This window comes from Halyomorpha halys, unplaced genomic scaffold, assembly GCF_000696795.3.
Source record: "Halyomorpha halys isolate HHAL.00 unplaced genomic scaffold, Hhal_1.1 Scaffold1302.1, whole genome shotgun sequence".
NCBI lineage: Eukaryota > Metazoa > Arthropoda > Insecta > Hemiptera > Pentatomidae > Halyomorpha > Halyomorpha halys.
The window spans coordinates 210,417-235,686 of NW_027105443.1; the positions used below are offsets into that span (position 1 = coordinate 210,417).

Sequence of the window (25,270 nt, forward strand, 5' to 3'; positions counted from 1 at the left end):
TCTACTTAACCTAAAATACACCTTCCAACATGTAAGGTGTGATGATGGTTTCGCTGGGTAGTGGGACATGTCAGATCATGTCATTGATTTTTAGTATATCAGTAGAGATTATAAAAATGAAGGAAATTCCCTAGTAATTGCAGGATGAATATCTTAATCCTATAATTCTAACATCAAGGATGCTATTTGTAACTGCAGAATTCAGAATGCAGGAAATGGATCATAGTAAAGTGATAAAACACACGTGCCTTCGGCACTAAGGCAAAAACAGGGCTCATACGTATGCAAATATTATTAATTCTTGAAGATATACGGCATGACGGACCACCCCCAACCAGAGCCGACGTGGTAGGCATACATTAGAAAGTGGAGGGGGTCGTGAGAGGGTAGGGAGGCCACAAGGCAGTGAGTAATGCCGAAGGAGATAAGGGCGAGAGATAGCGACGAGCCCACGGAAGATAGAGCCAGGATCCAGCGGCCATTAGTCCCTTATTGTTTAATTAAAACCTAACCATCATTAATCAGCAAACTCGCACCCTCCAGTCATTATCTAAAAGGATCAAAAAGGTCTTTTGCTACATCGATACCCTTGTTCCTATCTTATTATACTCGTGGAGCCTGCCATCTTGTTTACCCATGACAAGGGTATTGTCAGGATATTTTCACAAATACATTAAAATAAATGGGAATCATCATATGGCTGCTTTACTTTATCTTGTTGGCGGGCTTGTAAATGCATTTATGTTTCTCTGTGTGTATTCTGTTAACAATGCACCAAAAAGAAATAGAAATTAAACAAACAATAACTAATACCCAACAAGGGAAAGGAGAACATTTGTAAGTACTTGGTAAACCATGCAGGAGTCAACCTCATGCAGTGTAAAAAAGATTAATTAACTATATAAAAGATAATTTTAGTGATATGCATAGTGATTATTTTTAATTTAAATATGTTTTAGTTACAGTTTTTATGTAATAAGTGGCGAAATTTCAATAAGAAATTGAACTTAAAATGACCTTTAAAAAAAAAGAAAATAAGATATTAACAAATGAGAATACAGGTTACAATTAAAACAAAAATTTGACTATACATCCAAACTATAATATTATAAAAAATATTTGCAACCACATACTCATATATTTTATAATTTATAATATAGGCCTCTGAAAATGAACGAACCGGAAAAAAGTCGATGAATAAATGTAAAAGTGATTTAATAAAGAAATTTAAGTAATAAGGGAAATTAATTACCCAAAACAGAAAATCTATTTAAAGCATTTTTGAGGTCCCCAACACCATGAAGTCAATTTACAAAATTTTATTCATTATTCTTCCGGAGCAGCAATACGAAGTCGTAGTTTTCAAACGAAAGAAAATTGATCAAAATAATACATTCCCCAAATCTTTTTTTATTTTAACGCTAACAAATACCAAATACAGCTTTTTATGCAAAACATTAGGTTACAATTGTTTTTTGTAATATTTTGTAATATTGGAAAAAAGTAATTGTGGATTGAATGGCATTTTTGGAGGAAATCCATTGTACACTAGATCATTGTTACTGTGAGAGGAAAATGAAACTACAAGGTAATCCTGAAAGTAAGGTATCCCATTTTTTTTTTAACCCTCACAATTCTGTTTATAATATTTAATACATTTCAAAGATTGAATATTCACCTACTATATTCATCATAATTGCCACCTTGATTGATTCAAATCTGACAAAATGTCTTTTTGGCAGCTTTTGTCTGTTCAGATTATTACAGTTCCCCGCCATATCCTTTAGTGAGCGCTGAAATCTGATTTTTCACCTCCTTTTCTGGATGTCCGGAGATTCCGACGGATGTCCTAACCCAGTTCGGATTATAGGGAGGGTGTGCAGTAATGTCCTATTTTTATTATGGTCTTATCTGGCATAAAGGTAGATAAGAAAACTCCCTTTCAATACAAAAAATAAATCCAAGTCCTCATCATTATACCTATAGAATATTGGTATAAATTTATGTCTGTTACATCTTCTTGACATGACTTTTACATCATGGTAGTACCACGGAATAAAACCTTGACTTTCTCCCTAGAATAGAATGATAACCTATAGGATAACACTATTTATTTATTATAATTATATAATAATATTTATAATAAGGATATTTATTTCAGTTATAATTAAATTTTTTTATAAACAAACAGTTATAATTTCATGATTAATTGTTTATAGCATATATTTAATATGGCATTTAAAATGTAAGTAAATCAGTAACTATACTGCAAGTTATAAATATAAAAAGAAAAGAAAATCCATAACTATGAGTTCAAAATATGTAGATGTGCCATATCAGTATCTAAAATACACAGATGATCGAATGGCACGAAAATTTTGCTAATGATATACGATTTTTAACAAAAATAACTGTTATTAGAAAAAGGATTAAAAACATTTGAGCATAGTCAATCGAAGGTTTGGAATTTAAAAAAATAAATACTATAAAAATATTATGTTTCTATTTTCCTATGTAATTTATATTTATATTCACTTACTAATTTGACTGACTTATCTAATTTTCCATTTTCCTTAAATAACGACAGTTAGGTAATAGCTGACAATACGTATCAATAACAATATAGGTTGAAAACGACCTAAACAGAAATATATGAGAATTTTTTTGTTACTATATTTCTTATCTAGGAGAAAGGTTCCGCTGGAGAGAGGGGGAAAGAGGAAGCCCACGATCAGGGGACACAATAGCAAGGAGATAAGATCGCATGCTGCCTTTCACAACCTCTCTTCGGATCTTCCTTTTTTTTTATCTGTTGACTTCCACACCGACGTCATTTCCTCCCTTTATATTCCGAAACACAGGCGGTACTGTAGTCCGAATATATTCATGTAAATACCGTCCTCTCATTGGGAAGTAGCGTTCCTAGTCAAGATAATAAGAAAACTCGTTCTTTTTTCGTAGACTGGTAATATTTCGCTTATAAGGCAGATCCATAATTATGTATTTATCGTTAGTGCTGGTCGTTATATTTTTAAATTTGTCTGAAAGAAATTAACTCAGTATTTCAAAACGGGCAAAGGATGAAGCAGAACTAATTGATATACGTAGATAAATTTTACAGTACCCAAGGATTGATTAAATATGGGAGCTGTGAAATGGTTAATTGAAACAAATGCTTTTTCATAGGATTGGATTTGAAGCGGTTGCTAAAAGTATGGTTGAGCAATATCATTAACACTATAAATAAAATATGAAACCTGTGACCACCATACACCATTATGCCTCTCGTCAGTTGTTTACAACATTTATACAAAAATTTCAAATCAGGGACTGCGACTTTTTTTTTTTAAACTTACTTTCTCCCTCTGGATGATTGTTGAAAAAACATGGGACCGTGGCAATGTAGTCTATCTGACATTTCTTGGTCTTTAGGCAACTTCTTGCTCAGTTCTTAAACAGGATATTTGGGATGAAGGGTTATCCTCAGTAAAAGAAGGGTGCCAAAAAACCTAGTAAGTAAATACATATGCCACCCAGATCCAGAACGTACTGTTAGACTCCATGTTAAGCATCACATTTCAGGAACAAAATTTACACGTTTTGGGCATAAATCCAGGGTCAATGCTCAAGGTCACTTGCGTCAGAAGGTATAATATGAAAATTATGGGATTTCATGTGAGCATTCACCTCTAGAATAAGCGAATACCTGAATCTATTGCAATTATAAGCAAAGATAGTAAAACAAACGAGGAAGTTATGAATTGGGGGATGGAGATCAATGCACTTATAGACCAATGTACTACTATCAGATATTCAAAATAACCACAAAAGAAGTAAATAGAAAAGCCAAACTCAAGTCACTTAAGTCGGTGTTTCATCTAGCGCTCCTTTTCCTGACGTTCTCATAGCAGACCCTGTTATGACAACATTGGAAAACTGAGAGCAGAAAGAGGGTGCACCATACTTAAAATGTGAGCATTTTCTGACAAGCACGAAACAGAGAACAGCAGACTAAATATTCAACTTCACAAGTTCAACTCCACTTGGGAGAAGAGAGTACCAAATGTTTCGTTCTCTCAAAGAGTCATTATGATGGCAGAGACTAAGGATAACCAAATAAATCGGAACGGTTGACGAAGGGTTCATTAAAAGCGCATCGAGCGCTAACTCGGCTGATAAACGTCTTAAAGATGGACCGAAACATAGATAGAGAGGAGGCTTATCCGTCCTCTGGAATATTTGGGTTTGATGGGGATCAGTGAACTAAAGTTGTAATTGTAATTACCAATTACAAAATAAAGATTTGTTTTTCGTATGTGCCTCAAGACGTTGAAAAAACACAAATAAATAACTTTATTACAAACAGCTTAACCTCACGTCATTTCTAAAAACATATCCAAAATAATAAGAAAATATATTTTTTTAAATTTATACTTAAGAGTTATGTTCATTTCGGTCTTAATTTGGTCACTAAAAAACATTACATTACACTGTTCAAGAATTATATGGTAGAATAGTTAAATAATAACTATACATTGTTAAATCTTTTAGTTTGTCATCAAAATGAGTAGTGAGGCTGCTCATTTATCTTATTTATTGTAAATTAATTAGTTTAATTGGATTAATATAACATCTATTTATTAAGTTTATTATTGTAAATTAAATGAATATATATAGAAAAAATTATTTTTATTGTTTAAAGCCAGAAAATCAATGTTTAGAACAAATCAAGAGAATTTTGTTGATTAAGTTTTTTCTTGGTTTTGTTTTGGACTCTTATTTGTTTGGGCCATGACTGCTGTTCTTGAAATACGTTTGTTCCTGTCCGTTTTTTTTTAACCTTTTCTTCCAGTGACATGTCTGAATAGCCTATTCACATAATGGCTAGACCAAAAGCCCCGCTTGCTCAATGGTTTTAGTGTAACTAGTAAACACCTCAGGGTGTTTACTACTATCCCTTATTATGTGTACATCTAAATGAAAAGCTATATTATGACCTCCTAAAAATTTTATTCTATAAAATAGTATAATTTGAAATATAAATTAGTTTTAACCCATTTTGAGATTATTATTCTTTTCTTTCTTTGGATTTCTTTATTTTTTTAAGTTTAAGTTTTTTTTTTATTCCTACTTATTTGTTTATGATTTATCTAATTGTATTTCTGTTTTTTTTAAGTATCGATAAATTATCCGAAAAGAGCAGACTGATGATTTAAAAAATTCTCTTCAAGAATTGTTTTAATTCATTTACCAGCATATACTAGAATATAGTAAGCTTCTACTAGGTTGCAGTTTGCTATCCTAAGAACCTCCCAACGTTAGGAAACGTAAAAAAGAAAGCCTATCATGATGTGGCTCTCATCTTGCTAAAGTTTTGGGATTGTTGAGCTTATATTAATTAAACTGTGCTTTGAATGTTTAAATTTAAGGTTTCGAAGGAACAGGTTCTTTGTTTAGCCTGACAAGACCGTGATCCACTTTTCGGTTCTTTGAGTAATATCGACTGGGAGAGGAGTAGAAGCAGTAGCCCCGGGGTTTTGACTACATTAAGCTGGAGCTGCCATAGAGAGCAGGGCTCATTATGATCGACTCGCCGATACAGCGGCCATGTTTGCCTATTGCAAATTACCTCCTATTGACTTAATTAGGCTCCAGCGGGCCTGTTTGTCTTGGCCCGTACGGTTTGCCCAGCCAGTCCCGCCCGTATTGACTTTGCACATGTGCTAATGAACCTCCCCCACTCCTCTCCTCCTTCCTCCTCTCCTCCTCTTCCTCTCTGCCTCTCCTCCCTCGGCTCTTCCTTAGTCTCCACGAGGACTTCCTTTCGGAGAAGGAGCTCTTCCCCTTCCCCCTCCCCTCTTCATCAGACCTCTGCCCTGAACAGGAACAAATAAAACTTAGTTTTTATCCTGTGGCTCATTATTTCCCTTTTTAGGTTTTGTTAATTAGATACTAAATTTTAAAAACTATGTATATCGTGTTAATCAATCAATTAAGCAAAATAAAAATAATAATGCAACACGGCTCAAACAAACCTAATATAAGCATGATCTAAGGAAGTTCACTAACCAGCCTGGAAGGCGAACATTTCAAAAATTAAATTTTTATTTTTATGGTTCTATCAAAAATTGTATATTAGGGTTTCTAGAGGGTCAAAGATCTTTTTCAACTTTTTGTCTACCAAGTATACATCAGTTTAACAAAATTTAAAAATAAAATATCGTGTACCTATGATTGCGATCGGAAGAAATTGGTAACTTTTTCTCTATTTTTTCTTTTGTTAATTACCACATTCATCTTATACTCATATTTTTGTTAACAATGATAAATGGATCATTAATTTCAATTAAAAAAGTAAAGTAATTTAGAAGTAGATTTTCTGTAAATTCAGCATTAAAGACCTGTTAAGCTTTTTCAATTACGATATGACCCTGCTGATATCGAAGGATATTTGATCGTACATTTACACTCTAAAAAATTGAGAAGGTGTACAGGGGTGCGGTCAGCAAAAAAACACAAATAAACAAAAAAAATATTTATTCGTGCCGACGTTTCGACCTGAAATTCGGGTCTTCATCAGGGAGCTTCGGCAGAGATTCAGGCTAAAATGAGTTTAGTCAGAATCTCTGCCCAAGATTCCTGATGAACTGAATTTCAGGTCGAAACATCGCCACGAATATATATGTTTTTGTTTATTCGTGTTTTTTGCTAATCACACCCCCGACCATCTTCTCCACTTATTAATTTAAGGTCAACTATGTACATATCATTATTTATATACTGAGTTTAATTAAAACTGTTCGAACCCTTCTTGAAAAAATGGAAAAAAATGTGAAAATCGATGCAATAAAGTTGTACTTCTGACTTGTCGATTTTATCATAAATGTTTCTGTAACATATCAGGCATAAGGACACAAGTTATAGACAAGACAACCTTTGTTTTTATTTTTTAATATTTGTTAAGAGTTCGCTGCCAAAAAAAGTGGCGCCATTCGCTAACACCCATTGCTAAAAAAAGACTCTAATTTTAAAACGATTGTTGGCATAAAAATTCTTAATATTTAACAACAAAGGTCGACTAATCAGTAACTATCGTACTTACAGTCTTAAATATATATTTTCAGTTTCAAACAACGTTTCGATCACATTTCAGCACGTTCAACGTTTCAAACACATACGCACGTATTGAAAATTATAGAACGATGAGATTTGATAGATATTTTGGGGCTATCTAAGGATATCATCTCAAATATGAAGAGGAGAAAAAAAAATTGGAAATACTTGGAGGAATATCAGCAGTCAGTATTTTATGAAGAAGTTTGGCTCGAGACATCCCATGGTTTGGCAGAGAAACATCTCTAAACAAACACAAATCCCTGTGCAGTTGGCAAGAGATCTTAGAGTCGCGGTATACAAAGATTGTTAAAGCCGCAATAGGAATATACTATCAGCTTAGAATACAGGAAAAAAGTTAATGTATTGTTAAATATTTTTAGTTCCTTCTGTAATATAACTAAAAACGTGATTTAAGATTAAATGTTTTTGTTTTATTAAATTTATTTATTGTTATTTACAACTGTACATAAAATACATCAAGGAAATTTGAGTAAATCATAATGGTATTGTACAAGCATGTAAAGAAACTATCCATTGGTAGTACACCTTTGTCTATTAGTATACACTACGATAATCAGACCAATGAGCTCTGAGGTTCCACCAAACCATCAAATTCCTCCCGCATCCAATCCTTACAATCCAAAATCCTACGTAAAATCCTTGACCTTAACATCCCATTCGTTGCAGATTTGACCCAAAACAGATATGCGTCTTTTCATTCCAAACTCCTTAACCATCCTAACCCATTAATTCTTAATCTTTCATCCTTAACAATCCCTGATAATCCTCCGAGGCGTCTGAAAAGAAGTTGGCCTCGGGAATTTAAATTAATGTTTGAAGTACCACCAATGGGTGGTTCCTTCCCAAGATTTTCAAGTGTATATGAAACATACAACATGTTTACTTATTTTATTTATTATTTTGTACAGTTGTAAATTACATTAAATAAATAAAATTAAAAAAAACAATATAAGGTCTCGAGACCATCTTCTTTTCAGACGCCTCGAAGGATTGTCCGGAATAAAAGAGGAAGTACGATTAGGAACTAATGGGTTTGAGTGGTTAGAGAGTTTATAATGGCAGGATTGATATCTGGTTCGGGATAGATCGGTTACAAACGGAACATTAAGGTATTTGTGGATGATTTTATTTGTGATAAAGTAGGGAGCATTTACGATGTTATGAAGGATTTTGGATTTTAAGGATTGGATACGAGAGGAATTCGAAGGTTTAGTGGAGCTTTAAAGCTCAACTCCGTATGTCCGGAAAGGCCTTATAATTGTCATGTATATCAGTCTTTGTAATGAATTGGTAGTTTGGACCGTTCGTCTAGTAAGTGCTGTAATAGTCGAAATCGACGTGCAGTTTCGTCTTTTCAGTCTTGTGTGAGGATTCCAGGTTAGTCGTTTGTCCAGATGTAGTCCAAGGTAGCGGATCTGTTCTATAGGGGTAAGGGCAACATTATTGAAGTATACTGTAGAGCAGTCCGTAGGTTTACGACGGAGGGTAAAGGTAATTTGATGGGATTTGTTGGAATTTATTTTAATCCTCTAATTACGACACCATTCTTCGAGGTCTGTGATATGGGATTGAAGAGTTTGGGATGCAATTAAAGGGCTATTATTGATAGCGAGCACACATGTGCCATCAGTATACGTGGTGAGGATAGTGTTAGAATTGGTTTGGATGTCACCTGTATAGATTGGGTAGAGGATGGGCCGAGGATACTACCCTGAGGAACACCAGCGGACTGAAAGAAGAGAGATGAATAGGAACCATTGTGGTTTACTTTAAATAATCTGTCAGTGAGGATGGAATGAATAGGATCAAATGTGAAAAGAAACTTGTGTCCTAACTTATTCTAAATCGTATAACAAACTTTTTTTTAAACTACGGACCGGAGATGGGCGAAAATTAATTATAAATTAAACTATGACTACAATTTTAGTCGTTAATGAATAATAAAATTGTATCCCTGGCAACTAAGCCATTAATAAACAAACATTGTATCATACAACAAAAATAGTATGATAATTAAGTTATGCTTTTATTTATAACTAAACTTTTGCAAAAGGGGACATTTATGATTTTGTAATAAAATGTGGATGAAATTGAAGTTCATGGTTTGTGAGCAAGATAAAATAAAACTCCATCCAATTTACGAAAGCCCGTGTTAATTCGTGATTCATTCTGAAATAGTGAATTCTCTCCCATGCTCATTTATTGCGTCCCTTTCTGTCAATGCCTCAGCATACCTAAATGTTTTCTCAGACCTGTCGTCACGTTTTAATTACTGGATCACGTTGTTTTGCGCACAGAGCACAGTAATATTAGTTTTCCTCTGGACCAAAGTGATGTTGTATTAATAGGGATATACCTTAAAAAGCTTTATTATTTCAAATATTTATTATAGAGAAAGTAATAGTGTGGATGTAATCGCCAGAGTAAGTAATAAAGTAAATTTAATGACGAAATCATTTGTAGAATTACGATTCATGATTTAATGGCCGATTGTGTATAACAATCAAGTGCTCAAGAGTACATTCCGCCACATAGATCATGTCAGCACTTAGAAATTCTCTTACGTCTGTGTATATGACCCTGAGGGATGTAAATTAATCTTAAAGGTCCTTAAGTGAAGGTACACAATTATTAGACTAAGTTTCAATATTTTGAGATAGCGACTAAGTAATGTATAGTAAGTAAATATCCAATAGCATTCTTTTTAAATTTTTATTCGATATTGTACCAGATTAACCCACACAATCTCTTAACATTTCATCGTCTATTGTCAGTGAACAATGATCCTTACATTTTATCCCAAACCCTCCAATCCCACATCACCACCCTTGAAGAATGGTGCCAAAACTGGAGGATTAAAATAAATTCCAATAAATCCCACCAAATCACATTTACCCATGACTTCTTGCCCTACACTATCCTTTAATAATACCCCACTTATTCCGGCCGAACAGACCCGTTACTTAGGACTACATCTGTACAAACGACTGACATGGAATCTTCATACAAGACTGAAAAGACAGGAGACTGCTCGTTGATTCCGATTATTACAACATTTACTAGACAAACGGTCTAAACTGCCAATCCATTACAAAAGACTGAACGAGATAACTATTATAAGGCCTACTGGACATACCATCAAATTCCTCCCGAATCCAATCCTTAAAATCCAAAATCCTTCGTAAAATCCTTAATCCTCCTTACTTTGTCACGAATCAAGTCCATTAGGACCTTAACATCTCATATGTTATGGATTTTACCAGAACCAGATACCAATCCTTCCATGATAAACTCCCCAACCGCCCAAACCCACTTGTTTCTAACCTGGCTTCTTCTTCATTACCTAATAATCCTTCTAGGCATCTGAAAAGAAGATGTCCTCGAGATCTTCTCCTCTAGAAATGTTATTAGAGTTCTATCAATGGGTAGATTCTCCACATGTTTGTATCATGTCACCATGTCTCCTACAACAAATTTACTTGTTGTATAAATTTTATACAGTTGTAAATAACAATAAATAAATTATTTAAAAAAAATCATCAAAATCGGATTAATTGTACTATACATCAAACATGCGATCACAATTATTAAAAAATTCAGTAGGCTAAAAACTAACGTCCCATGAAAAATGAATAAACAATAATAATAATAGTTACTAGTACTAATGAGATTGTAGACCCAAAGAATAAATGATCAAAAATTTAAAAATTCGTATGATAATTAAATAATAACATTTTTTATTTATTTAATGTAAATTACAACTGTACAAAATAATACAATAAGTAAATATGTTGTATGTTTCATATACACTTGAAAATCTTGGGAAGGAACCACCCATCGATGGTACTTCAAACATTAATTTAAATTCGAAGGTCCCGTGGCCATATTATTTTCAGACGCCTCGGAGGATTATCAGGGATTGTTAAGGATGAAAGATTAAGAATTAATGAGTTAGGATGGTTAAGGAATTTGGAATGAAAAGACGTATATCTGTTTTGGACCAATTCTGCAACGAATGGGATGTTAAGGTCTTTGTGAATGAGTTTATTTGTAACGTAATAGGGAGCATCAAGGATTTTACGTAGGATTTTGGATTGTAAGGATTGGATGCGGGAGGAATTGGATGGTTTGGTGAAGCCCCAGAACTCAATTCCATATGTCCAAATTCGTCTGATTATCGTAGTGTGTACTAAGTTTTTGTAGTGACTGGGAAGATCAGAGCGTTTGTCAAGTAAGTGTTGTAGCAATCGGAATCTACGAGCAGTTTCTTGTCGTTTCAGTCTTGTGTGTGGATTCCAAGTAAGTCTCTTGTCAAGATGGAGTCCTAACTATCGAATCTGTTCAACAGGCGTTAGTGGAAAAATTAAAAAGTAAATTTTAGTACTTTTCAAGTAATTTTCATTAGTACACTATCTAATTTTCAAATAATTTCCATTGGAGATACTTTTTTTTTAAGCAAAATTCTAGGGATTGACAACAAACTTATTTCGGACGTAGTAGTCCATAGTCTTTTATTGATTGGGAACAATTAGGTAAGGACATATAGGTCGAATTGGAAATACGAGTTGAGGTTATACATAATCACATTGTTTCTCTTCCTTTTTTTATGCTATACAAGTGTTAAAATATATATAGACACTTACTTTGCAACCAATTATTAAACTTATCCTACCTAAATAGGTTAGTAGGAGAAAGTAACTAAGTAAGCAATAATTATAATGATTAAATAGGTAAAATAAGCAAGTTAAATCTAGTAGAGATATAGAGGGAAATTCTGGTATATATATTTGTATCCTCTTTGCAAGATAGTAGGTTGGATCAATATACAAAAACGTTATCAGCTATTTCCAAATTGCTCTTAGACGTAATGATCTGGCTTAGCCACGAAGTCGAGTGAGACTATAGGAGCAGATGGCGATATAAAACAAGGGAGCGACATCAGTCATCTCGGCGGGACATCGCTATTGTTTTAGCTCATTATGTAAGCGATTCAGCTGCGCTCGTTGTGGCCGGCCAGGTGCGTTCCTCTCATGCGCTAATTGCTAAGGATCCCAGCCGTCCTCCTCGATATTTCAGCCTGCTTTTGTCTTCTGTTTCGGATGAGATTTACTGCCACTGTCATAAAATGATAAATTGCAGACATGATATGTGGATAATTCAATATACTTATCAGAAGCAGCTCAGTATTGGTTGGAAATGAAAAATAGTAACTACGGAAGCTCTCATGCACATCGAAACAGCCAATCGTTCTGTATTAGGCATGTTGCCGGCAACCCTATTACCTCTTGATTCCCAAACTTAAAACAATGATAAATATCATCTTTTGAAGAACGGAGTTAAGCGAATAGTGCTTGCCAACCCAGTCACAGTGATGAAGTTACAAACTTCAATGATGTGACTATAAAAACTATAATCAAAGGAGCCCCACTGTTCTGAATGGAAAACGGGAAAAATTGTTCTATGGCGTCTAAAGGCCCAACTTCAGGGTGACAGTTTCCAACCTTAGTAATATTATCACGACAGTAAGACGCGACAGTAAACACAACCTCACGGACAGTTCTACTCAGAATAAAGAGCTGATGAATGAAAACAACAATACATGTGATTACCTACATTTTCGGTATTATGAGGCTATAAGGTTCGACAATTAGCCGTCAAGATGTCTACATGTGGTAGTTAACTCTCGCGCATTTCTAACTTGCGATGGATATTGACTACTATCACTTGAATTGAATAATTTGAACTTAAACTTTTACATGAGGTGAACATAGTCTTTGAAGATCTGACGGACACAGTCAATTTTCACTTGGTTATTTACTGTTTTACACCAACTTAAGGATATTAAAAATCCCTGTAAAATTCGTTAGTCAGGATTGCTCAAAATCTCAATAAATAAGCAAATAATCAGGCAGTTCCGTTGAAAATTTAATGAAAACCTACACAACATTGAAAAAGCTATTTAAAAAAACAGGAATTTTTGAAACTCTTCACGAGAGGCTTAGATAAAAATTATATTAATGTCCCTTGCAAAATAATAGTTGATAAATAAAGTATATTTCTAATTTAGTATAGTTTCTTCCTTTTAATATTTTATAGACCTTTTTCTATTTTCTGAATACAAAATTTTCTGGAAATTAGATATGTGCACTATTAGGTACTTAATTATATTTTATGGTTTAAGATTTAATGTTGGCGAAAAAGTCCTACATTGAGAGTCGTTCCAGAAATATAGGCATATCCAGGTAATAATTTTTTCACTGGGATAAGCAAAATAAATAGGTGATGTATGATAAAATGAATACCAGACCATGTAGTGTACTAATCCCCAGCTTTCATTCAACAAAAAAATCATTTTTTTCTTTTTTCTGCACTGAATATTTATTAAATCTGTTTAAGAAAACATACTTATTACATTTCTACGGTTCAGTTTTGAAGATTACGAAAAAGGAAGTTTTAATTTTTAGTCATATTACTTACTTATTCACTTTAGCATCACTTTTAAATGCCTATTTTAAAGACGAAGTAATTCCGATAAAGCCATTATTGAGCTGGAAGTGCCCCCAGAGAAGCAATAAAAGTGAAGAAGGACCAGGGTGGGACTTCGCCGGCGGGGTACCTGGGATCGATCCCCACACACAGAGGGGCATATGCGCCCTCAAATTAATTTTATCTTCAGGCAAAAACAATAAGCCCTACCCCACGCTGGGGCCTTGTTCATGAGCCATACTGTCGCCTTGCGCAAGCTGTATTTAACGGGTCTCCCTTGGTCCCATTCTTTACGGCAGCAGGGAAGAAGCTATCAATATAATGTTTATTTATTGTTTTTTGTTTTTTTTTAATTATCCTCTTTTTAAATACGCGGTAGTCGATGAGCTTAATAAGAAACGGCAAACTTAAATTAGTTCTATTTAATTGATTATTTTCCAATGTCTGTATTAAAAACTGGCCATGTAGAATATTAAAATAATTTATTTGATAGTATTATTTTATTTTTTAACAATTTAAAAATCCATAGCATTTATTAGATGGATACTTTGTACCTGGAATCGAAAGGTAGGTTTCATAATATTGAGTATTGGAGGAGAGCCCCAGGCGGCCTTACTGACAAATTAAAAAATCCTTATTAACGAATTAATGAAAGTATTTATGTATAAGTCGAACATTTCTTGATACATGGGCATACCCAGCGAGGGTACAAACAAATATTTGTCTGTTACATAAATTAGAGATATTCAAGGAAGGATAACAGTAATTTTTTTTTTCAAACTTTATTTATTGAAAGACATTACAATCTGTCACGCCGTTGTGGGCAAGAGGTAATAGTGATGAATGATCACATTCTTACTAAAATAAAATAAAATAAAAATGAAAAATAAATAAATAAATGAAAAAAAAAAAAAAGTACATAAAAATAAATAAAATCTCTCTTAAACAGAAGAATAAAGAAAATGAACATAATCAAACTATGTGCATGAAAAAATAAATAAATAAAATAAAATAATGATAAAAATAAAAGTATCGCTAGTCACATTTACACTCCTATATACAATATTTACACAATCGACCTAAGGATCCCTGAGCTCACTCTATCCCCCACGTGTGAGGGGTAAAGCTGAGATCATAAGATTCCAGCGCATCCCTCTCACCGCAACCCTGGTAATGAGCCAGTGGAGGCTGAGCAAGTGCGCTAAAGCCACAAACACTATACTTTTTTTAAATTTTATTTATTTATTGATATTTACAACTGTATAAAAAAATACAACCAGTAAATTTGATCATAATGATATGATACAGGATGTAGAGAAACTACCCAGTAGTAGAACTCTAAAAACAGTTTACAATATAAGGTCACGAGGCTTTTTTTTTCGCTGTCGTTTTTCTCTTGTGAAATTCTAGAAAGTCAAATATGAGTGCAGTTATGATTGCGTTTGGCAGCTAACATAATAAATATCTTTTTTTGACATTATGCTGTATAATGGAACTTCCGATGTATTGAGCTCGTGAAGGAACATCGGGGATTTTTATTTCGTTTGTTAATTTTTAGAGATCCTGATTATTCTGAAGATATGCATGTCTATATGTAGTCGATGTATCTATCTGCGTTTATTGTATCTTCTTGAAGTATCTGACAAAGTTTTATACTAAAGAACCATGTAATTGACAATGAATAACCAAAACATACTAATTAATCAGTAAGCTTTGATAAAAAATTCGCAATTTGAAGTACTGCTTATTGTTTTGTTTTTTCTAATATCAAAAAAGTGAAAGGTTTAAAATCAACAAAGGAATTTGCATTATTTTATCTTACTCTCAACCTCGACGAATGAAATAAGTTTTCGTTGAAATTTTTAACAGATGAGATAAATAAAATTCTGTGATGCTGAGTAGACAGGCAGGGGACGTATTGGACCCACTTCCGACCGCCAACCAGCTTCTTTTTCTCATCTTCGTTCTCTTATTTTAATATGACGTCCCTAATGCGTAACTTTTTCAATAATGGAACCCCAGCTCGGAATTCTTTCTTTTGGAATTCTTTCATCCCTTTCGGGGCTCTGTTTGGCGAAATGAGTTATGAAAACTCCCATATCAGAGGCCAAGTCGTATAATAAATATGTAGATATAAAGAGGGAGGAATGCTGGCCGTTAAGCGGAGCGAGCCCTCATACGGGAGGTCGTTGGGGTCTCGCAATGGCATTTTCTATATTTTCAATTTTTTAATTCTTGGGGCATCTCATAGCTTAGATGCACAGGATGAAACAAGAAAATCGAATATCGTTAACTTTAACGACAAAGCAATAGAACAAAAAATAAGCCGAAGCTGTATTCATATATACTATTTTTAATAATTAGAGTGTATTACCATAAAGTATTCATTCAGTCACTTTAGTCGTGAGTCAACACTGTGGGTTCGGCTGCCCTCTTAGGGCACATCCAATCTGTATAAAGTGGGTACCTTTAATTGGACAAAAATCCTTGTAGTTGAACGAGATTTGCTCATATCCGTTATTCAAAAACAGTACTTCCTTAATGCACTAAACCTTATAATCTTCATGGATTGTAGAAGTACAGGAATTTTTATTATTATTATTTTTATTTATTTATTTTTTTAACTTATTTATCCAGTTAAGTATTTCTTTTAACTATTTTTTTATTATATTTTCCTTTAAATCTATGTATTAGTTTGGTTTGGTAAAATTTATTTATTTGTTTGTTTTACTATAAACTGATCTACTGCTGTGACTATTATTTCTCTGGTTAGATCTCACATTGCCTTCGAATAGTGAATTTGTTTAGCAGGTCACTGGGGAGGATCTGAGAAGAGGAATTCGGGAGAGAATTTGTTGATCAAATAAAATAACAATTGTGAAATGGAAGGACAAGAAAGGGAAAGAAAAAAGGAATAAATTGAAATATTTTGATTTAGTGTGTTGACTGGAATCGATTGTAAAACAAAACTATGGTAAAAATAATGTTTTTTTTTTTATTATATCATGTAAAAATATGTAATTTATACATGTCCGATTACGGATTAATTAGTATGCTGTGTAATGTAGCTACCCGATGTATTTGGGCAACATGGATGAATACAGCATTTCTCTCTACATAGTTTGCTGCTCATAGTTTATAATACATATGAGTGAAATTGTTTTAAATTAATATTGGATCGACTACTTATAAAAAGCAATATATAACTATTCATAATTGTCTCAATCTATACGTAATTTCGAAACAGGAACGAGCTGCGAAGAGAATTGCTTCCTTTAAATCCAAGATATCTTCTGTACCCTTTTGTTTTTTAAAACCTCTAAATAAAGAGCTGAAATAAACTTTTGAGACATAATGGGGGACCAAAACTCATTTATTGAGGGTGATTTTATAACAATAAATTACCAATAATATACAAACAATATTTATCCTATTATGTATTTTCTTCTTACTATGCATTTTCTTCATGTCTTCAAACTGCTTGATCAAAAATCCGATGTTCACTTCCTGGACTATTCGACCACATTTAGAATGATGAAGTTGGATAGCGACGCCCAATAAAATAATTTTATAATTCAAAGATATCTCTTAATCGACTTATTATAGGAAGTAATTGCTATTTTTTTTTTTTTTTTGAATAATTACCTATGTCAATTCATAAATTTTGTATATTAAGTTAAAAAAATTTAGTATATTCAGTTAAAAAAAAATCTTTCAAATTGCTTCATTTCTTATAGAGATACTCTGCCTTTTCAACTTTTAAGAAGGGACAGCTTCATTCTTTTAATTCTTTCTCTTAAGACTGTGTGCGCATGAATGTTTATAAAGTGCTTGAAAAACTACTATTCCTCACTCATATTTCCAATCGTCAAAAAGTTCGCTTTAGATTTAAACACCTATTAAATATGAAAGTAAACATGCAATAAATTGTGAAAACATCGTAAAATACCCAAAATGAAAATTTCCCTGATCATTAAACTTAAAATTGGACATTAAATGTTTAAGGAACCTATTAATCATTAAGTATATTGTTGAGGTTAAGATACTTATATATTTGTAGTGATTTAACGTTTGTATGTTATATAACATTTAATTTACAATTACAATAAAAAAAAACACAATTATTTAACTCTCTTGTAATATTGGTGGTAAAGATGAAAAAGGACCATGCGTTAAAAATAAAATATATATTGTTATATGTCATACTACCACTTTAAATGCAGCAAGTTTTTTCTATTAACACGCATAATTGACAGTTATTTTGCAAAAAAATAACAGGAATTCATAATGTTTTAGAGGTTATATATAGTTTTATCTCATTTTTAATAACTTCAAGTAGATCACAGTCATAAAGTTATACTTACTCAAGAAATACAGTAAACGTAAGAGATATTTCTCTATGCTTGTCAGAGTAGATTAGACATTACTAGGACAGATAAAATATAAACAAATTAAAAGAAAAGAAAAATGACATAAGAGATTACAATTAGTTGTTGTAACTTTCGTTACACCTCCTATGTATCGATACTCCTTTCGATACGATACGATACTTTAACTCGACTCCAAATTCTAGTCACAGGCAATCAATTAAAATATAAATTAAAAACTTTATTGTTTTTTATTAAAGTTAATTGGAAAACAAACGATATATAGATTTATCATTACAACTATTTACAACAATATTAATCATTTTCACTATAATTCTAATTAAAAAACAATTTAATCTAAAAAAGAAACCCGACTACTGAAATACTCCTTTCTTGTATTCCTATTTCTTCTAAGCAACGGAATGTCATTGCATATATCCTTAAACATAATTGTGGATATTTAGTGATGTATACACAAATTAATGAAACTTGGTATAGTAGTAAGGTACTTTCCACTAAATGGTACGGGTGTTTAAAAGTATATTCAGTACCACACTACTGTGAGTGTCACTATACAGAAAGCTCTTTCATCCGCACGTGTAAGCATACAGAAAGTGTATTAATACGTTTTTAGAAAAGTCTCGAGTTTCATTCAGATGTGGAAGACTCCCGACTACTACATCGAGTTTCATATAGTTTTTTTATATATACAACATAACTAACAATCCACTAATATGTTTAAGGAAATATGGAATGACATCCCGTTACTTAAGTTAAGAAAAAAGGATGGAATGTAGTTTATTTTTTCAGTAGTCGGCTTTATTTTTTAAATTAATTTTTTTTTTTAATTTGAGTTACAATGGAAATAATTAACGTTGATGTAAATAGTTTTAACTATGAATCGTTTGTTTTCCAATTAAAAAATACATATGCCAATAAACCAATTTTAAACTGGTTATATATTTTCTTAATATACTAATTATGCATATTAAGAATATAATTAACATATAGAATAATATGTTGTTTTATATAACACTAGTAAGATAAGAATCTTTATATATCTTATGTCAGATGAATTACATCTCCTGGCACGTTGATTTGATATTTTCTTTTTGCTTTCTGTAGCCTTCCAGCTCTTTTCAGCAACAGTATCTTTTTTATTTTATTTAAATGACACTCCCGCTTAGCTATTAATTGTTGCAATTTCTCATAGCAATTTATTATAAGATATGGTTATTTACATTTTTATAGTGCCAAGTTTTATACCTATAAGGCTAAAGAGTTTATGCTGTTTTGGGCCTTCATATGAGACAAACACACTGGATTATCATGGACACAATTTTTCTTAGCAACTTTTTTATTTATTGCAAACATTTACCTTATACCTTTAGTTTAATAAAATAAAAATTTATTAGTTATCTTATTGTTAGTTACTTAATTAACTTTAAAATGGAAAAAAAAAATCCTTATCTCTCTACCGTTTTTTTCAATATCACTAAAGTATGCAGATCGGGAGTTGGACCCCACGTCAGAGGAATGTTTCCTTTTTCCTCTCCCGCGAGGGGTAAAGTAAATGTTGAGGAGGGGAAGGAGGGAACTGGCCGTGACAAGACGAGGGCCAAATTGCAGAGGAAGGAGGAGGAGGGAATTGCCGCTGTCAATCCTCCCACAAGGAGGGCTCCCAATAAGGCCCTCCCTAATGCTCACTCTGAGAATTGCCACCGCCCTTATAATAAGGGCAGGACGCTTTGATCCCAAGTTGGCGCTAGCAACACCTTTGATCACGCACCCACACTGAGGCACCGGCGAGTCCTCAAACTAAATTTGCAAGCCCACCATTGTTAAAGTTGGACCCGGGGGCTGGGAGTTAGTTGCCAAGTTAAATTATCTCTGGGGCTAAAGTGCCCCCTAGCAGTTCTCTTAGCTCCCACACGTCCCACTACCTCTCTGTCTCCTCCAGCTCAGAAATAGAATTTTATCTCCCTTCTTAGCAAACACCCTTCCTCCCTCTTCCCTCTTAGCCTCTTCCTAAATATATAGAAAGACATCATATTCCATCCCTCTTGCTCCATAGTCATGATTTAAACTTTCCTATAATCCATAACACAAAGTAATCACTTTCTATAAAAATCACTTGTGGGAGAAACGTTAATAATAAACGATTTGAAGCTTCTAAGAAAATAATAAATATAGAATTTCTCCATAGTCACGATTTATTATCAACATTTTCGATATGTTTTTTGAAATATTGACTATGGGTAGGTTATAAGTTCTTGATTTATCCAGTAGAATGAAAATTTAATTTAATTTGTTTTTCTTTTCGATTCATTCTTACAATAATTCCCACCTATTATTAACAAAGATATAGCTTACTTTATTTTTACTCATGATTTTAAAACAATTGTTGAAGTATTTGGACTGTTTATTTTTTGTAGAAAGAGCATGTGATATAGCCTATGTTTTACATATAAACACTGAAGTAGAGTAAGGCAATAATTAATGCGACTACTCACAATAAATACTCAAATATAGCAATACCGTAGCATTCCCGGGTCACCTAGTATTGTATAAAAACCAACTAAATGAAGACATATTAAAATATCAACGTCGGATAAGTGACAATATGGATTGATGAATAATGTACCCCAAAACGTTATAGAAAAATGAAATAAATGGCGTAGAAGCATGAAGCATGATTCACAAAAAAATCTTATGAATATAATATTAACTTAAATTTAAACATTCATGATTAATATATTTTTTTTGGTTTTTATGTGAATCGCCTTAAACGCAATAACTATAGTCAACAAACTTTCTTATCAAAGTAATATGATGTGCAATACTCTTAAAGTCTTAACAGCAGATAAGTTTTTTCTCAACTGAAAATCTTGACAAGTAACTAAAAATCTACAGAAACAAATTTTTGTATACGGATGAGGCTATAATAAATTTTCTATTGGTAAGTTGGGTGAGGTTTAGAAGGAATGTAAATCACAAAAATACCTACATTTTAAAAATTCGTAAGGCCTACTATCATCATTATAGTAGTATATTATATTATCATACACATACACTTCTACTACATATTATGCATCTTAACAAATTGTACTATCATACATATTATCATACTTAATTTACATGTTACGTAACAAATCATACATATTATGCGTGTTACATACATATTATCATGTTACGTAATTTACAGCTTCAAGCTTGAAACTTGGCTCTCAATTATTACAAATAATTCACTGTTCTAATTATACAGAAAAATAAATTGAAATATTTAATAATAACATTCAATTACATTTCAACGAATCAATTACTTTTTAAACTTGCTTACTTAAGAATTACTTTATTGTTAAAACAGAGAATCGTTCTGAATAAACCTTATTGTACATGTTTTCATTTTAGTTATTATTTTATTTCCATCATAAAAACTATTACTTTTGTACATATCATTAATTGAATTTATATATAATTGGAATAAGCAGGTATAACTAAAAAAAACAAACACAATTTTAAAAATATTTAATTTTCTAAAACCTAATTAGTTTTAAAGCTTTAAATTGTTTTTCTTTTAATAAAATTAATCTAATATATGAATACTAATTTATCATTAATAATGGTTTATGTACTTTCGACATTTGGGCTCATTACAAAGCTTTTTTAAAACGATTTCCATATTTTGTCAGCTTTTTTATGAAATGAAATTGTTTTTTGGTCTGGGATTTATCATTTAAAATAATCAATTACTCATGAGGCATTAAAATAAAAAAATAAGATTCTAAAATATCAACAAACGGAAACAAATTAATCCGGAGGATATTTTTCGCAAACTAAGTTTATTAATAATATAAAAACAAGTTCTGTATTTAATTCAAACTCACACGCTAGGTATCATGATAAAAAAATCAGACTCGAACAAAATATAAAGACAAGTGCTCATACATTTCCAGTTTTATAGTATTTTTTTGATCAATTTATCTAATGAATGTAAAATTTATGATATAATGTGTCTAAAAATTAATAACATTAATCTTCAAGTTCACTAGATTTGTCAAACGCCAATCACAAAACAATATTATATTTGTATATAATTTGTATAAAAACCGTAAAAATTGATATATAGGAAGATGGTCAGGGTTGCGGTCAAAGGAGAAACAAAAATAGTTTGCAACTATTTATTTTCCGACGTTTCACCCCACTTTGTAGGGCTTCATCAGGGCTAAAAAGATACAAAATGATACAATGATAAGAATAAAAATACAAAGATAAGATAAAATGATAAGAATAAAAATAAGTAACAATGGCAAGAGTAAAAATTTTTAAATTAAAAAAAAAAAAGTATTTTTATTCTTATCATTGTATCTTTTTAGCCCTGATGAAGCCCTACAAAGTGGGGCGAAACGTCGGAAAATAAATAGTTGTAAACTATTTTTGTTTCTCCTTTGACCGCAACTCTGACCATCTTCCTATATATAATATTATATTTGACCTTCTAATAATATATAAATGAGGAAACTTATTTTTTTAGATTTACTTACTGCATTAGGAAATTTCTTTTACTGTTTGAGGAAGTATATGCTGTAGGGCATTTCCTCCAAAAAAAAAAAATAGCAGGATGCATCAACCAATAGCAGACGGGCAAGAAATTATTAATTTTTAGGGGGTTGTCCTGAGGGGGATTTTTACCGGATTTGTATAATAGATGCGAGTTTCCTTCCCTATGGCCTTTTTCCTTTGCTACAATATCGGCAGGGGAGACACTAACCCTGCATTCCCTTTGGATGGCAGTTCAAAAGGGCACTTAGGGCTAAGTCATAACACATGGAAATGATCAGCCCCCGTAGGGGTGGATTGGGGTGAAGAGCCAGGATTCAAGGGAATACATAACGTTGCATGTGGTGCATGATTCATATATTTTTTCACTATATATGTAGTAAAAAATCTTTCCAAAATCAATATAATGCATATCCAATGTGCATTTATTTTATTTTTGAGTTAATAATAAACTAAGAGATATAAATTGCTGTATATTTTTTTAAAATAAATTATTCAAATTTTATCCATTATAGTCTCAAAACCTTTTATTTCTCTTACAAGTCCAACGTTTCGGCCAATGCGGCCATCTTCAGGGACAATTTACTTAATACAACTTTGAAACAATTGATACAACAATTGTTGTGATAAAAGTTTTAAGGAATAGTGTCCGATGATAAATGATTTTGATTTAGTTTTAAGTGAATATTTGACTAATTAGAAATTGGTGTTTTTGACCTGGGCAGAATAGCCTGCATGGAGTTAGAGTTTTTTAAATTATATAGTTTCAAAATTGTATTAAGCAGATTGTCACTGAGGATGGCCGGATTGGCCGAAACGTCGGACTTGTAAGAGAAATAAAAGATTTTGAGACTATAATGGATAAAATTTGAATTATTTATTTTTAAAAAATTACCAGTCTCAAGAAAATATTAAGATTATAAATAAATTGCTGTATATACATCAACGTCTAATAAATGCCTCTCTCGCTACATTTCTATATTTATTATAATATAATTGATGAAAAATTAAAATTTAGAACTGCTATTAACTAAAAAATACAACGCGTATATGTTATGTGAATTTTAGTACAATGGCATAATAAATACTTGTAGAGAATCTACCCTTTGGTACTGAAATAAGATTTCTAGCTTAGGTTTGGTGGCTATCATCTTTTCTAAAATTTATCATAATTATCATAAACAAGGCTCTGTTTCCAAACAGATATTTTGTTCTGACCAAATCAGCAAAATATGGAACACTAAAACCATTATGATTATGATTTAGGATTTTACGAAGCATTTTGATTCTAAACACTTTTGAATACGACAGGAATTTTATGGCATATTGGAACTACAAAGCTCAACCCCGCCAGTCCAAATAGGCCTTATATAGTCATATAAATTTTTTAATTAATTTTAAGTTTAGACAGCTTATCTATCAAATGTTGTAATAGTCAAATATTTCCCTATTTTTCTGCCTTATATGAAAATTCGAATGTTAGTCTGGTAATACAATTATACAGTATGTAATAGTAACACTTATAGTTATTATAATGCAATGGCTATATACATTGTGTGTATATTATCTTTGAAACAGAAACATTTGGAATTAATTATCAATTTACACAATTTTGATCCTTTTTTTTCTCTCAAATTTTATTCTTTAAAATTCTCCAACGTTTCGGCCCTCAGGCCATTCTCAAGGATACAACCTTCAATATTGATGTCACTGCTTTTTTAAAATCTCAGAAATTGCAGGCTAATTTCCCTTGTCTAAGAGTCCTATCCTGTTGAAGGTAGGTTCTGTTTTTAAGTTGTAAATATAAGTGAAAGAGGGAAAGTGTTTTGTAAAAAAGTTTTAAATCTAGGATATCAATTTTTTTTAAAAAGTGATATGTGACAAAATAATAAAAGTTGAGAGAAAAAAATGATCAAAATTGTATAAATTGATGATAAACTAAACCACTCTCAAACAATCATAAAATAATCAAAAATCATTTATCTAATTAGGAATTAATTTTGAATGCATTAACATTAAGAATTAGGTTATGAAACCAGATTAAAAATACAGGCCTACAACCTAAATTTTGTTTTCTTAATTTTAGCTGGTTTTTATGTTGTTTTTCCTGGTTTACTAAAACTGAAAATAAACTCATTTTTCTTCCATCACATACAGAGTTTTGGAAAATACACGATATGTAATAGCAGTTTTGTGAAAACTGAAAATGCATGAAAATCTTCCATAGCTCCTAGGGTACTCAACTTCAAAAGATCTGAATTTAGTCAAATTATGCACATAGTGATCTAAACAAATGTGAAAATAAATTGAACCGCTAAAATAAAACACAAACATTTTTTAAAAAGTTTGTTTTCGGTTTTATCACACCAAATAACATAAATATTAGCCTAAATTATCAAATAAAATTTTTAAAATATACTTTCGGTAGACCTATGTCTTTAAAAGCTATAATTAATAATAATTATAATTATTACAAGTACCACACAAATAAACTTCTCCAAAAAGGTTCTCTCAGGCTATATTGGGACGAATCAATTATTACAGACCATACAGTACGCCATAATAAGCCAGACATCCTCCTTATAGACCTTTAGAAAAAAGAAAGCGGAACTTATTGATGTTGGGATCCCCAACGATAATAATATAAGCTCTACTGTGGGGGAAAAGCTGAGGAAATACCAGGAATTGGCGATAGAATTGAAAGAAATATATAAATTGGA

At 32.0% G+C, this 25,270-nt stretch overlaps 1 long non-coding RNA gene across 1 annotated transcript in view; it reads right to left on the reverse strand.

Moving 5' to 3' along the window:
- Window positions 1-10,521: 10,521 nt before the first annotated feature.
- Window positions 10,522-25,270, reverse strand: part of LOC136796744 (uncharacterized) — a 128,542-nt gene continuing 113,793 nt past the window's right edge. Inside the window, exon 3 of the long non-coding RNA XR_010844488.1 lies at window positions 10,522-10,601. This is a non-coding gene — a long non-coding RNA (uncharacterized lncRNA). The remainder of the gene's footprint in view (window positions 10,602-25,270) is intronic.